This window comes from Ixodes scapularis, unplaced genomic scaffold, assembly GCF_016920785.2.
Source record: "Ixodes scapularis isolate PalLabHiFi unplaced genomic scaffold, ASM1692078v2 PGA_scaffold13__105_contigs__length_92229423, whole genome shotgun sequence".
Taxonomy (NCBI): Eukaryota; Metazoa; Arthropoda; class Arachnida; order Ixodida; family Ixodidae; genus Ixodes; species Ixodes scapularis.
In genome coordinates, this window is record NW_024609839.1 from 16,079,424 (window position 1) to 16,094,612 (window position 15,189).

General features: G+C 50.5%; 1 pseudogene; it reads left to right on the plus strand.

Annotated features, from left to right (window-relative positions):
* The window catches only part of LOC121835514, a 144,045-nt pseudogene extending 131,894 nt beyond the window's left edge, over positions 1-12,151 (plus strand).
* Positions 12,152-15,189: the final 3,038 nt, after the last annotated feature.

Here is a 15,189-nt window from a genome sequence, read left to right on the forward strand (position 1 = left end):
CTGCAGCTTTAGTGATGGAAGTAGATGGCGCTATGCTACATAACGTCTTCTTCAACATTTTAAGGAGTCCGCCATCTTTTTTCATACTTGAATTCGTTCACGATTAATTTCTGCTATTATTTATGTGTCTTCGTCCATGCTGCTTTAATATTTTTTTTTTATACCAACAAGTGCCGCTTGCCATCTGTCTCTTGGTACCAAAAACTTACTGATATGTTGAGGCTTCTGTCCTTCCGTACTTCTACCATCCTTGTTTTCACGCCAAGGATCTTTGCAGGACCTCTGTTACACTCCACTTTATCTTAAAATGTGACTCCGGCCAAAAATGGAACCGGACTAAATGACCGGTGTGAATTTAAGCAGAATAAATATGAGCACTGCCAAAGAATTACACTAATGGGAAACCGCGACACATTTTAAAACCGATAATAAAAATTCTACCACCAACTTTTCAGCTGGCGTTCAGCGAGTTGACTGTTTGTCAGGCAAACTTGTTCCTTGATGTCATCATCGTTTTTTTAAGAAGGTTTCTTGCTTCTACCGCCATTTCTCTCGCCGTGTTTTTCTGCTGCGCTTTCAGGTCATCCCAATGCACGATTTGTGCTATTTAAGTTATGATTCACGGCTTTTTCTCACCGCCTATCTTTCATGGACTGATGGAAATATAAATGCATTATTATTTTTATTTAGCCACCGTAGTGTCCACGTGCACCTCGGCGAACGCGTAGAAATATTATTGACCCCTGAGTTGCTAAACTCGTCAAACAAAGATTCTTTGGGCTATGACAAAATTAAAAAAAATGTGTGAGTTTTGCAAACTCACACATTGGTTTAATTTTGTGACGCTTTTTATTGAAGGAGCGAAAAATCCCTACCTCTTCTTAGGTACCTAGCAAGACAGCACAAAAAAGGGCGTGAAGGCGATTATGGTTCACACGTGTGACGTCACCACAAAGATTATCAACTGCAACCAACATGTTTGTTCATGTCTAAAAAGCACGGCGGCAGCTTGGGGTAACTGCATTTTTAAATCAAGACCGTCGAAGTTGACAGTCTGATATCGATCTTATTTCCTCTATAAACCAGAATTTACGGAGGCCGTTCGTTTCATTTTTCTCGGCCTTCGAATGAAGTTTACCCCGGGCTATAATTCAAAACCAGCCGAGTAGCGCTGTCCTCTCTCGGGCGGACTTCGCTTCCGGGCAGTTGTTCCTGCAACGGCGGGATTGAATCATTTCATGGCAGGCTTTCCAAGATTAGCCAAACTGGGATAAATTCTGATTTAACCAACGGAAATGAGAATAATGTCAGGTTGTCAATATTCACGGAGATGCTATAATAATGCGATGACTCCACGCTTTCATGTATACAATCAAACTTTTTCACTGTTGATTCGAACACGCACCATCGAATTTGTCGTCCACAACTGATAATCAAATCGCTGACCTGACCCTGACCCACGGTGAAAGAAACATTTATGTACGACACGCTGTCCGACGCGGCGGCCATATTATGTTCGGCGCACAGAGTGCTCTTCACTCGCACAGGTATAGATGGCCGTCCAAGTATGGGATTCCTCCCAAACCGACCGCTCCGGTTGCTTCTCCCAGCGATGGTTCAGCATTCCCTCGCTCACCGCTTTTTCTGTTACCTCACCGCCATCACGCCGTCCCTAAATAGACAGAGTCCGCAAATATGTGTTCGCTTCCTTCTTCTTCTCCTTCGGGTTAAGCCTCACCTTCGTGCACGATGGTGCCACCTCTGATCGATACAGCACTAAAACAAAACACGAGACCAGCCACTGACCCCCCACCACAACCAAACAACCACACCCCAAAAAAGGCGAGCACGCTACGCCGCCGACACTGTTGCCGCCAAGAAGGGACTTCATACCTCAGCGCACTCCGCGGCAGCGCGGAACTAACTACTTCTGGTTCGAGGCTAGCTCCGAACACGATCTGGTCACGCGCTCCCCGCGGAGAGAGCGACCAGAGTCATCACCTAATGTATTTCTTCCACCATGCCCTGACCTCAAAGGCTTGCAGGGGTACCACGGAAAGCAGGTGTTTGGACAGTGCTGTATCCACGGACCCCGAGCCCCACAGGGGGCATCTGCACTCTAGGTGCTAGGTGCTCGGTGAGTAGCGTAGCTTTTGTTGTTGCACAGGTACTGAAAAACCTTGTCGGGTTCTCCTAGGAGGTTAAAGAGAACCACTCGGGTGACCTCTTAGGGGAGGTAACCACCAAAAAAAAAAAGTGAAGCGATCCTGAAACTGACGAGTTTTATTGATATAAACGTGTCGGTTAGCTCGCACCGCACGCTCAACACCGTCCCTGGAGTCTTCTCCGAGGACGACTTCTTGCACAATAATGAAAAAAAACTCCTCGAGGGACTTTAAGGTGTTGGCGTTGTTGCCGTTGAGCGCAGTATATTCCGTAAAACTTTTGAGAAAATCCCTTCCAAACACGTGATCCTTACAATTCAGTGACACACACTGCCAGAAACCATCACGGCAGGATACATTAACTACCGCATCCGCCCTTATGTCCCCAACCCCCAGCGGTGCTTCCGTCGCCAGAGCTTTTGCCACGGATTGCGCAGCTGTTGATGGAAAGAGACGCGCGCAAAGCGAGGCAGCCACGACCATCTAGCCGACACCTGTGAAGGTGCCATTTCCTTCGCCAACTGCAAGGTCCTCACCCTGCCTACTCTGGCTCTTTCCCCTTGTGGCGACGAGAAAAAATGAAAGCCGTTTACAACTCCCTGTACCGCAGAATTAGAGCGCAGCTCTTGAGGAGGAGGAAGGAAGGGTGCTGAGGGGAGGGTACACCCCTCCTCACCTGAGGTCACGTGACCCTCGTGACGTCGCGTGACTTCCCAGGGGTCATGTGACGTCACCGGGGTCACGTGACCTGACCTTTGTCACGTGACCTCACGTGGGTCACGTGACGTCACCGGTGTCACGTGACCTCACGGGGGTCACGTGACATCAGCCGGATCACGTGACCTCACACCTCACGGTTACGCCGACGGCGACGGCGACGCCACTCAAGCCGAGAAAGGGCGCTAAAGAGCTGCGCTTTAGAGGAAATCCTTGCCCTAGGAACCAAAGAAAACATACTGTATCCAGAGTCAAAGCAAAGATTCTCCTTTATTTCGAAAGGTACGTACTCCGACGCGGTGCGCAGGGGCCCTCCACCGCGAACGGAATCTAAGGCCACCCAGGTCCCGCCTTAAGCCGATGAAGTCGCCACTCGGGCCCCTTCCCTCAAGTCTCAGGACAGGCAGGCAACGCCATTGCCAGTCCTTACTTCGACACCTTCCCCCAGTGAGAAGGAGCGACGCTCTCACCCCAACTCAATGGAGAGGGCCTCCTACAACTCTCGTGCTGCTCTCCCGGTACCCAAAGGGCCGGAGCGGGTAGAGTTTAAAGACGCTCTGCCCAGCACCTCCACTGCCTCTTAGGCTGCTCGTGTCCAGGGCCTGGCTCCCCGTGATCCAAGTCGGACAAAAACACTGGCTAATACCAGCGACGCGACTCAAGGTGCGGACTTGTCCATGGAGTTGGACGATTCGGCTGCTCCTGCTTCTGAGGAACACCAGGCGGCGCCCCAGCGCTCCAGTCACACCTCCGATCTGCCCCGCACAGACGACCTACCTCCAGCGAAAATTTACCTCAGCGACCTGGTTAAACTTTACCATTGTGTGCCTCAAGACTTCCCGAGCACGTCGATCCCAAACTTGCGACCGTAGGTGCGATATTTTGCATTTTACGACCACTTCAAGTTTCGAAGCGGGATCGCCCCGCTAAGCCTACCACGCTAGCGGCGAGGCCAAGGCTCCGGCCACCTCGCCGCCACCGATGGCGGACGCGCCGCTCAGCGCCGTCGCCGACGCAGCCCACCTGTCGTCCACCGGGGCCTGGGGGGACGAAGACATGGAAACCCGCCAAACGCAATGTGCTTCTCCGGCCGAGGAGGAGAACGACGAAAATACTGAACCTTGGATCACCGTTACGAAGCGTGCCCGCCGCCGCGGGCAGCAGCCACGTTCGACCACGCCGCCGCTACCTCTACCGCCACTGAAGCCCGCTCTCCACGAAAGCCGGCCGAAGGTGCGCAAGCCCCGATTACCCCCACTTCCCGCCGACGACTTCAAGTTGGCGATTCGTCCACGGAACGGCCTGCAGCTCAACGAGGTGACCCCGGGGAAGTTAGTGGACGCCATCGCTTTTGCGGCGCAGCTACAAATCGGCGCCACCGAATTCAAAGTACGCCTCGACGCAGACCAAAACATTCTTGTTCTGAGCACCCCCTTCCAAGCTACGGCCTCGGCACTCAGCAAAGTGCAGAAACTTACAATTGATAAAACCACATACGATATCGCATCGTACGATGTAGCCCCCGATAACTCGTGTAAAGGGTTGATTTATAACATCGCCCGACATGATGCTCCAGCGTATCGCAGCTCCCGGCTACGAAGCCCTCACCTGTCGAAGACTGGGCAACACAACAACCATGGTGATCACATTCTTGGGAAACCAAGTACCATACTGCATTGAACTTTCCGGAATTCTGATACGGTGCTACCTCTACAAGCGGACCGTGCCCCACTGCCGAACCTGCCACGAGATCGGCCACAGAGCGGATGTCTGCCCGCGCCCCCCGGTCACGCCCAAGTGCAGAGAGTGCGGCGCGCCGCTAACGACGGAGCAACATGACTGCCACCCCCAATGCTCTTTGTGCGGCAGAGATCACCCGACGGCAACCAAACCCTGCCCTAAAAGGTTCCTCTCGCCCGTCAACCGCCGGAAACCGCAGAAGCACCTGGGGAACCCCCCGCAGTCCCCCAGGCACGTCAGCTCCCCATCCCCGGGATCTAATGGACGGCGCTCAGCGTCCCGCCAGTCCCGGTCCCCCACGCAGCGTGGAGGTGTCCGAGGAAGGAGCGCTTCCACACACCGTCCCGGTTCCAGGCGTCGGACTCCGTCGCGGAACCGGGAGCCCTCACGTTCCAGGACCCCAGGCCGAGGTCGCTCCGCGAGTGCCAGGAGGCGAGGCCAGGGAGCAGCGCAGGCCACACAGCAGGTGAGCTGGGCGCAGGTTCTCTCCCGAAGCTCGTCCCCCACCGACCTCGAAAGTCAGCGCGGAGCTAGCCCAAGAAGACGCATCTATTGCGTGTCTCAAAGAAGAAAACGCTACACTGAGGGCAGAAATCACTCAAGTCCACGCAGAGCTCGCAGCACTCAGAGATAAATTACTCGGAAGAACTAGAGACATTCCGGCACAGAACACACAAAACCCACCCCCCGAGAAGCGCAAACGGGCAGAGAAGCCAGAGCCCACAGATTCCCCTAATTCCACACCGCAGCGAGCACCCGCGCAGCCCAACACACTGCCGGGGCTCCCACACGCCCAACATACCACTTCCCAGCAGATCGAGGAGATTGTAGCAAGGCCCATCCAGTCTCTTCATGCATCCCTACAGGTTTCTCTTAATCAGCAACTCACAGCTATACAACAGACAGCGGCTCAACAACAACTATTCAATGCTCAGATGGAGGAACGAGTCGCGAAAATAGAGGAACGCTTACCAACTCTCGATGCTCGGCGCAACCGGCGCCAGAAGGAAACGACTCACCCAGACCTACCGGAACCCCACATGCTGCAAGAATACCCCCCTCTCACAACCTCGATGGCTGCTACTCAACATCCAGGCAGTAAGCGCAAGGGCCCCTGAGGCGAAACCACGGTATGGCAGTGGAATTGCCGGGGCTACAAGAACAAGTACGGATCAATCACACAATACATCTCCACGTCCACAACACCACCCGAACTCATCGCCCTTCAAGAAACGAACACAAAAGTCCGCCTACCCGGCTACGTCACGTACGGAACCGACACGGGGAACAGCCTTCACACCCTGGTTAGTAAGCGATTAGTAGCAGTCCAACACCATCTCCAACAATCCGAACCGCTTGCCATTCTCCTCGAGATCATCCCGCCGGCAACCAAGGAGAAAAACCCCATGTTCCTGTTAAATATATACTGTCGGCCGAAAAGCTCGCCAACGATACTCAGGCACGTGTTGGAGCAGGCCACACACATAGCAGCCAACAACCCGCTGCTAATAGTGGGCGACTTCAATGCAGCCCACCCCCTCTGGGGCTATGCGTACGCCAACCCCAGGGGAAAACTGTTTCACAAACTTATTGAGGACATGGACCTCACCCTCGTCACTGACCCCACAAACAGCACGAGGCTCGGCACAAGTGTCACAGGGGACACCAACCCCAACCTAACCCTCACCAGAAACATCCCCCAAGCTGACTGGACCCACCTGGAGGAGTACCTAGGCAGCGATCACGCGCTGCTAGCCACCACCCTTCATGGGCTCGAATGCAAGGCCAGGATAGGCACTGCTCGCCTCACAGATTGGGCCAAGATGCGGGAGACAAGATCACAACGACCCGGAAACGAAGACCGCCAACACCACCTCCCCATCCAGGACTGGATTACCCAGCTCCACCAGGATGTCCTGGCACATACTAAAACTCTACAAACGCCCACCACCATCCTGTGCATCGACGCTCGCCTCCTCCACATGTGGGAGGCCCGACGCAGCCTCCTGAAGGGTTGAAGCGCCAACGATGGAATCGTAAACTCAAGAAACGCATCGCCCTACTCACGGAGAAGGCAGCGGAATACGCCACCTCGCTATGCAGAGAAAATTGGCTATCTCTCTGCGACGGCTTGAGAGGAACGCTGAGTACGTCCAAGACGTGGAAGCTATTGCGCTACCTCATCAACCCAGCCAGTGGCAAAACGGGATCCCACCACAACTTGGCCCGAGTGATCCATCAGTTTCCAGGAAAAGGGGCAGACCTGTTTTTGACCCTCAAAGCCCGGTACTTCCCCACACAACCATCGGAGCCGCTACCTCCGTACACTGGCAGTCCAAACGATCTCCTGGATGAAGACATTCATCTCCATGAAGTATCTGCGGCATTACAACGCCTGCAACGACACACAACCCCGGGAATGGACCAAATCAGCAATAAAGCGCTCATTAATCTTGACAGTCCCTCACTACTAGAGCTTACCGCTCATCTAAACAAAGTATGGCGCGAAGGAAGCCTTCCCGAGGACTGGAAAACGGCGGAGGTCCGTCTCATACCGAAGCCAGACAAACCACTAGCCAATGAGAACCTACGCCCCGTCTCCTTAACTTCTTGCGTTGGAAAACTCCTGGAGCACATCGTTCTCAACAGGTTACAACCGTACCTGGAAGACTCGGGCAAACTTCCGACAACAATGGTAGGATTCCGTCCGCGCCTCTCAACCCAGGACATCTTACTTCATATAAAAGAGGAGGTAATGGCACCAGCGACGCGCAACCCTCCCACCGCCCTCTTCGCCCTGGATCTTAAAGGGGCGTTTGATAACGTCAAGCACTCAGCGATCCTACAAAGGCTGAACACCCTTGGGTGTGGGGCCAGGACGTACCACTACATAAGGGATTTCCTGTCGGATAGAAAAGCCATTCTGAAGGTCGGGGATCAAGCCACGGACCCCTTGACGGTGGACGGGACGGGTGGACGCGACACACCACAAGGAGCAGTGAAATCCCCTCTCCTGTTTAATATTGCCCTCATAGGACTTCCGCCGCTCCTCGACAACATCCCGGGGATTCGGCATGGCTTATATGCGGACGGCATTACCATCTGGTCGTCCACAGGGTCAATCGGGGCAATGGAGAGCCGTCTGCAGGATGCGGCGGACGTGGTGAATGCCTATGCTAAGTCTTGCGGCCTCAGCTGCGCCCCCCAGAAGTCGGAGCTACTCCTGGTTTCGTCACGAAAGCAGCACCCTCCCGGCTCGCCCACTATCACCATACACCTGGAGGGACACACCATCGCCCCATCCCGGAGCGTGAAGATGCTGGGAATGATTTTCCAGGCGGATCGCAACTCTATATTGGTGAAGAGGCTCCAGACTACTATAGACCAAGTTACCCACATGATTCGACGAATCGCGACCAAGACAGGAGGCAGGGGGGAGAAGGATACGCTTCGGCTTGTCCAGGCCTTCGTCGTGTCTCGGATCACTTACGCTATCTCCTACGCTTTACTCAACCCGACGGAACTAAAAACACTAGACATAATGATCAGGAAAGCGTATAAGCAAGCCACGGGCCTCCCGACAAGCACCTCCACCGAACGCCTCCTCCGGCTGGGAGTACACAATACGGCCGAGGAGCTGATTGAGGCACACCTCTCCAACCAGCGAGCGAGATTGGGGGACACGGAAACAGGGAGGTCCATCCTGTCACGCCTGGGGCTCTCGGCCCTGCTCTATCACCCGCCTCCTCAGACTGCAAGCCTACCCCATGCCATCCGGAGCAACATTATAGTTCCTCCCCTTCCTCGCAACATGCACCCCGTGCACCACGCGCAGCGAAGGGAGGCCCGGGCACGGGCTATTCACAAGCAGTACAGGCAAATACCGTGGAAGCCAATACTGGCAACTCCCGCGGAAAACGGGCGAAAAGTGATTGCAGCGCCCCTGGCGAGCTTGGAGTCTCCACTAGCAGACAAATTCTCCAAAATGCGTTGGTTTTGCCTATCTCCGTGCGAGGTGAACAACGAAAAAAACTTGTCACGGACATTTGCTGCTTTGAAAGTCAAAAAATGGGTGCCAGCTTATGAGTGAAGGACATTCTCTTCGCGTGGGAAAGATGTTACAGCTTTCTGGGTGCAATTTCGGAGTTCTCCCGAAGAAAACATTCTGTCACAACTTATGTAAGCAAAGCAAAACACGAATGTATGCCTTCACGCTGTTTCGTGAAAAAGGGAAATGTACAAACATTTCAGAACATAGCTTCGTTTCAACTTTATTGTTCTTATCAGTCAATGCGTTTTGTCGTTGCAATTCCCATTTCTCATGAATATCTTGCTTATACCCGTTTCGTCGAATAGGCGAGCTGGCTAATCCTGTTAAGATCGCCTCCGGATGAAGCAGCAGAAGTCAATTTCGAACCACGTACGTTACAGCGATGTCAGTATGCTCCGAAGAAGTCGTTGTGCATATGGAAATCTGACGCGATTATAGATTAACAAAAGCGGAGTTACGAAAAAAGCAGACTTCTCGCGCTTGCAAAGAAAGAAGGGGAGAGCGTCGTAGCCCCGCGAAAAAAGGTGATTTCAGTTACGTTATTTACATCGCACAAATTCCGATTGTTAGCGCGGGGATGACCAACATCCTCTGCTTCGCTGCTTCCTTACTTCTTTGATAAAGGCCGACACCCGCTGAACCGTCTCCACTCTTTCCATTTCTGAGTCTTTCTTTTATATTTTTGAGGCGGCGCCACTCTGCCGCGTTAATTGTTCCTCCTGCTTGTATGTTGCTGCGTATATATATATATTTTTTTTTTGCCCGACGTGTAAACCATCGCGTATCCTTGCTTTGTTTGGCTTAGTTTTTACTCCCTTTCCTTCGCTTCGGCGCTTACTACCCCCTGTTCGTCTGCGCTAGGCCCGGGCATTTTGAGGGCCGTCTGCAACTTTGCTGCTGTTGTTGTCGTTTTCTTCCACTGTGTCTGCGATAACCTCTTATTTTCGCCTTCGATTGAGTTTCTAATCCAAAATCGTCATACGTGCTTTTTGATACTTATTAAATATATTAAGAAGTGTAACCTCGTTATCCATTTTTATTCGAATTTTATTTGTCTACTTCGGCGGGCACGTCTGCTACGGGTCATCGTTTGTTGATCAACCGGCCGCATTCGAGCATACACCAGAGCATACTTAGAGATGGCAGGCATGCTATGTGCTGCCAACCATTGCAAGAACAAGTGTGTGCGATGTGGTGGATAATCTTTCTTCTGCTTCCTACGTCAACCAACGGACACCTACGTCAACAAGTACTTGAATGGACTTTTAAACTGCTTCGTCAAGCCGAGCGAACGAACAACCCGCCAAAGTCACTGGAAAAAGAAATTCGAAAGCAAAAAACGGTTACTCACTGTTAGCACATATTGTCACGGGTGGTGACCAAAAGAAAACAGGAAATAAACAGGGAGAAATAAACGTTTAATGTGGCGAACTTTTGCCGAAAAATAAAAGGGTACAAAGATAATAACAGAGCGTCGCGGGCGTCGAAGTCGGCGTAACAGCACAGTCGAACGCTGGGGCGAAAACTGACTGCGGCTCGCCACGCGGAGCCCCTATGTACCATGCGTGGCCTTCTGGAATAATCGGCGTAGAAACTTCGACGCGTAGAACATTTGGGCCTGGAACAAGCAACATGATTCTCGAATTCTCCAGAACACTAAATTGCAGGAATAAACAAAAGACACGTCGCTCCCAGGATTCGAACTCTAGCTTTTCGCGTGGGAGGCAGGCGCGATAACCATTAGGCCACGCACGCGCTGCCTACTTGGCTAGCGCGCGCGGCAATATAGAGGATTGCTGCCTGCGACCAAACATTTCTGCGACTCTCTTTTACCGGGCAGTGCGAGCTGCACTACGTTATTTATTTCCCCTGTTTTGTTTTTAGTTCGTACCTACGCCGCGAAAGCAAATAAAGAAATGTACAACAAGCAGCTGAAAAAAAGGGACGCATTCTTCTTTTTTCATTAGTTTCGTCTGTTGCTTCCGCTTTGTTTGTCGTGAACTCAACACCGGTGGCGACCACCAGCTATTCATTTGCTGCTTTCCATATTTCTATCTTTTTTTCTATAAGCGCTGCAACGATCGTCGTCGAGTTTGTAATAGTTTTTTGCTAGCTTCTCTGTTTTATTCGCCGTTGTTCGTTTCTCTTTCCCGTTTCTTTTTATTTTCGTCGGGAATGGCGACACCATTTTTTCTGCGAAGTTCGGTAAGTGTTTGCATGGTCATTTTTATCCTTACATTTTGTTTTGTTTTTATGCTCCAGCAGCTCGTGCGCTTGCTCTGGTAATATTAAGATGTCATTTTTGCATGTTTTAATGATTACGACGTAGTTCGAGTAGCTAAACGCCTTTTTTCCGCTTCCCACACGCGTTTCAAACGCGTGTGATCCCGTGATAGGCGTTTGAGACCGCTAAATAAACTGCTCAATCTTTGTTTATGCGCGCGTTGTTATTGGATTGCCTTTGCAGTCGCGATCAGTGGATTCCGCTTTGCAAGCGGACTCACCATAATAAATTGTTTCTGCTGTTAGGGTGACGAAACGGCGCTCGTAAAGCTCGAGGACGTCGCGGTGCCTATGCTTTTCTATTGCGTCAACTGCTTCCGTAGACTCCGAGTCCGCTAGAGGTGCCACTGTCACGTTCGCCGCCGCTCCTATGTGTTTTCGGAGGAGTTTCCAGTATTGGCGAAGCTATATCGTATTTGGTACGGGTGTCAACCCTCCACAGCCTACACGGATGCGGCGTCATACCCCGGCAGAGCAGCCACAACAGCTACCGTTATCGTGAACAACAAACCTCGGAGTAGCATATCACTCCCCCGAAACGACCCCCTTCAAGCCGAGGAGGCGGCGATAGCCCTCGCTCTCACTCAAAACCGAAGCCGAAGTCATCGTCACCGACTCTCAGCAGGCATATCGCAACTTCGCTAGTGGACGCATCCATGCCTATAAGCTACGACTCATCAACCAGAACCCTCCAACGAGACAAGTCAGAATTGTCTGGGCGCCCGCCCACCAAGGCATTCCCGGCAACGAGCTTGCTAACCTCGTGGTTCGAGATTTGACCCGCTGAGCCGACGCCGAGGAAGCCGAACCGGAGCGCATGTACCCTCTCGTCTCCTACCAAGAGATCACGTAGCATTACAGGCTAACCCATAGAACTTACCCTTCTGCACACAAATCACTATTTAGAGAACAGGAAAGAATACTCCGTGCGCTACAAGTTAATACTTTCCCCCACCCCACCAGAAATCACCTCCTAGCCCCCACTGACTTTTCTCCGCAATGCCACTTCTGCGGAGAACCCGGGTCCCTCCGACATATGGTAGGAGGCTGCTCCCAAACATCACTACATCCCCCCATCCTCTTCCCCACCACCGAGCTCTGGGAGAGAGCCTTGGCCAGCTCCGACCTCGACGATCAGCTACGACTGGTCGCGAGGGCCCAAGACGCGACCCGAGCTCAAGGCATCCTGGACTAAGGACGCCTCCCGAAGCTTCTTTTGCTCAATAAAGATGTTTATTCTCTCTCCTGCTTCTGACTCGGATAGCATAAAGTAGCAGACGCGGACCCGTGCAGGGAAGAACAAAAAAACGGTTACTGCACCAATGTAATTCAAGTTGTCTCTCTCCCCATTTTTAATCTTTTGACTACCGGGTTTATCCCTTTATATTTTTTGATATAAACAAATTTTATAAATGGCAAAAGTAAATTTTATGCAATGGAAGTGTCGCAGCCTTTTAAGAAATATTGATGATATAATTCATTTTATGGATGAGCTTCGGCCGATAGCTCTTGCTCTTCAAGAAACTCATCTTCATGGTCGCTCTCCTCATATCTTTAGAAAAGACCGTCTTAGTGATACTCCCTCTAATTGCGTGGCAGTGGTTGTACAGGGTGAGGTGGCCTCCTCTGAGGTCCCGATCTGTACACCATTTGAAGCCGTGGTAGTGCGCCTTCTTTTAGACCGGCTCATGACTGTAGTATCACTTTATTTATCACCTAACACTCCATTATGGCTTAGTGAAGTGCAGGGTCTTGTAGTTCAGCTCCCACGACCTCTTAATATTATAGGCGATTTTAATGCCAATCACCCCTTAGAATAGTATTTGTCAAGGCTCTCGTAGAGGTGTAGTCGAATGTCTTTTATTGGCATCGGGGCTATGCTTTCTTAATGGGAGAAAGCCAACATTTTTCAGTCTAGCCCACACCACATTTACATCCATAGGTCTGTCGATTTTATCCCCCTCATTGTTGCCTTGGTTTAATTGGAAAGTTCTGAACAACCCTTTTGGCAGTCATCACTTCCCGATTGTTTTAGAGAGCGTTGTTCCGCTGCCCTCACTTTTGAAACGAATCTCTAGGTGGACGTTAGATAAAGCTGACTGGTCACTTGAGTTACATTTCACTTTGGACCCGTTTCTGCTTGCTTCAGTGTCACCCGAAGATGTTAGACTGTATGTTACTGAGCAGATACTAACTCCTGCTGAGGTGTCTATTCCACGAACCTCTGGTAATGTGCAAAAAGAAAGGCAATTCATGGTAGAACAAGGAGTGTGCCACAACCTTAGTGAATCGAAACAGGACTTGGGCAAATTTCGAAGGTATCCCACATCACGTATTCTCGCAGAGTTCAGGCAGCGGAAAACTAAAGCCCGTTGGACCAGGAAGCTGTCAAAATAGAAATCCTGGATGAAGTATTATTTCTTCTATAAATAGTCTTTTACCCGGCAAGAAGGTTCGGGTTAGATACAGGAAAATAAATAGAGACTATAGGTGCATTCCAATTTGTGCACTTGATGCCCCTTCTTCATCTTTAGTTGACATCGGCAACATCCTTCGTTATTCGTTCGTTCAGTAGATTTAAATCTCGTGCAGAGCGACAAAAAATCTCCATGTCTGAAGAAAACTCGGAGCCTTATAACAGCATTTTTGCGCAGTGTGAACTTGAAATGGCACTTCGCATAACGAGGGTCTCTGCTCCAGGACCCGACGCAGTTCATTGTGAAATTCTTCGTCGCCTTTCTCCTGAGTCCCTAAAAGGTCTTCTCTTGTTTTTCAATTTATTGTGAGAAAAAGCCTGCTTTCCCCATGCCTAGAAGCATGCACGTGTCATCTCGCTTTTAAAGCCGCAGAAAGATCCTTCACTACCATCAAGTTACCACCCCATTGCTCTGACAAGCTGTGTTAGGAAAACATTTGAAATGCTTATTAACAGGCGGTTAGTATACATATTAGAAAGGCAAAAGGTTCCTGACAAAGGTCAGTGCGAGTTTCGCCAAGGTCGATCTACTCTCGATAATTTGCTTCACCAGGATACCATTATACGAGAGGCATTTGCGAACAAGCAGCACTGTGTTGCAGTTTTTTTTTTATTTAGACAAGGCGTGTGATACCAAATGCAGATACGATTTCGTGAAAGACTTGTATGCTTGTAATATCCGTGGTAGGATGCTCCAATGCATTAAGAACTTTCTAACAACAGAACGTTTGAAGTACGGCTTGGCAGCACCCTGTCTCAACTTTTTGTTCAGGAAAACCGAGTCCCACAGGGAGGCATTTTGAGCGTTACTTTGTACTGAAAATGAATTCTCTCGCACGAATGTTACTTCAGTCTATTTCCTACTCTCTTTATGCTGGCGATATACAGATCTCCTCATCTTCTTACAGTCTTTCTAGTTGTGAGCGGCAGTTACAACTGGCTATAAACAAACTTTCTAAGTGGGCAGACGAAAATGGTTTCAAGTTCTCTGTTGCAATGAAAGTCTGTGTTCGTTCTTCCCTACGTCGTGGGCACTCCTTAGACCCAGCTTTGGAACTAAACAGGACTCTGATTCCTGTTAGGAAGGAGCACAGATTTTTTGGGGTTATATTTGACAAAAAAACTTACCTTCATTCCCCACTTGAAATTTCTCAATATCTCTTGCCTTCGTTCCACAAATCTTCTGAAAGTTTTGGTTGATAAATCATGGGGGTCGAATCGGAAATGTCTTTTGCATTTGTACAACGCCCTTGTGCGATCTCGTATTCATCATGGCGCCGTGGTGTACAGATCAGCTCGCCCATCTGCTCTCAAGATGTTGGATCCTGTACTTCATCTTGGCTTTCGTTTGGCAACGGGTGCATTTCGGACATCACCTGTACTTAGTTTGTAGGCGGAATGAAATGAGATGTCGCTGCGTAAAAGACGTCAATACCTCAGCCTAGGCTACGCGTCTAGGATCTTAGCCCCAACCCGGATCACCCAAAATATAATTCCGTACAAAGGTGTCAATTCTACCGTCTCCTTGAAAATAACCCAAGCATTGTCAGACCCGTGCGTTTTTGTATAGAAAAAATACGTTCCTTACTCCAACTTCGTCTGGACGAACTTAACCTAATTCAGAACGCAGTCCGCGTTGCGCACTGGAATGTGGTGTTTCTCTTTTTTTTTTGTGACTAGACTTTTACTAAGTTTAATAAGAATAGCATATCAGCTCTTGCGAATCAGCAGGAATTCTTTGAACTGGAAGAGAAATA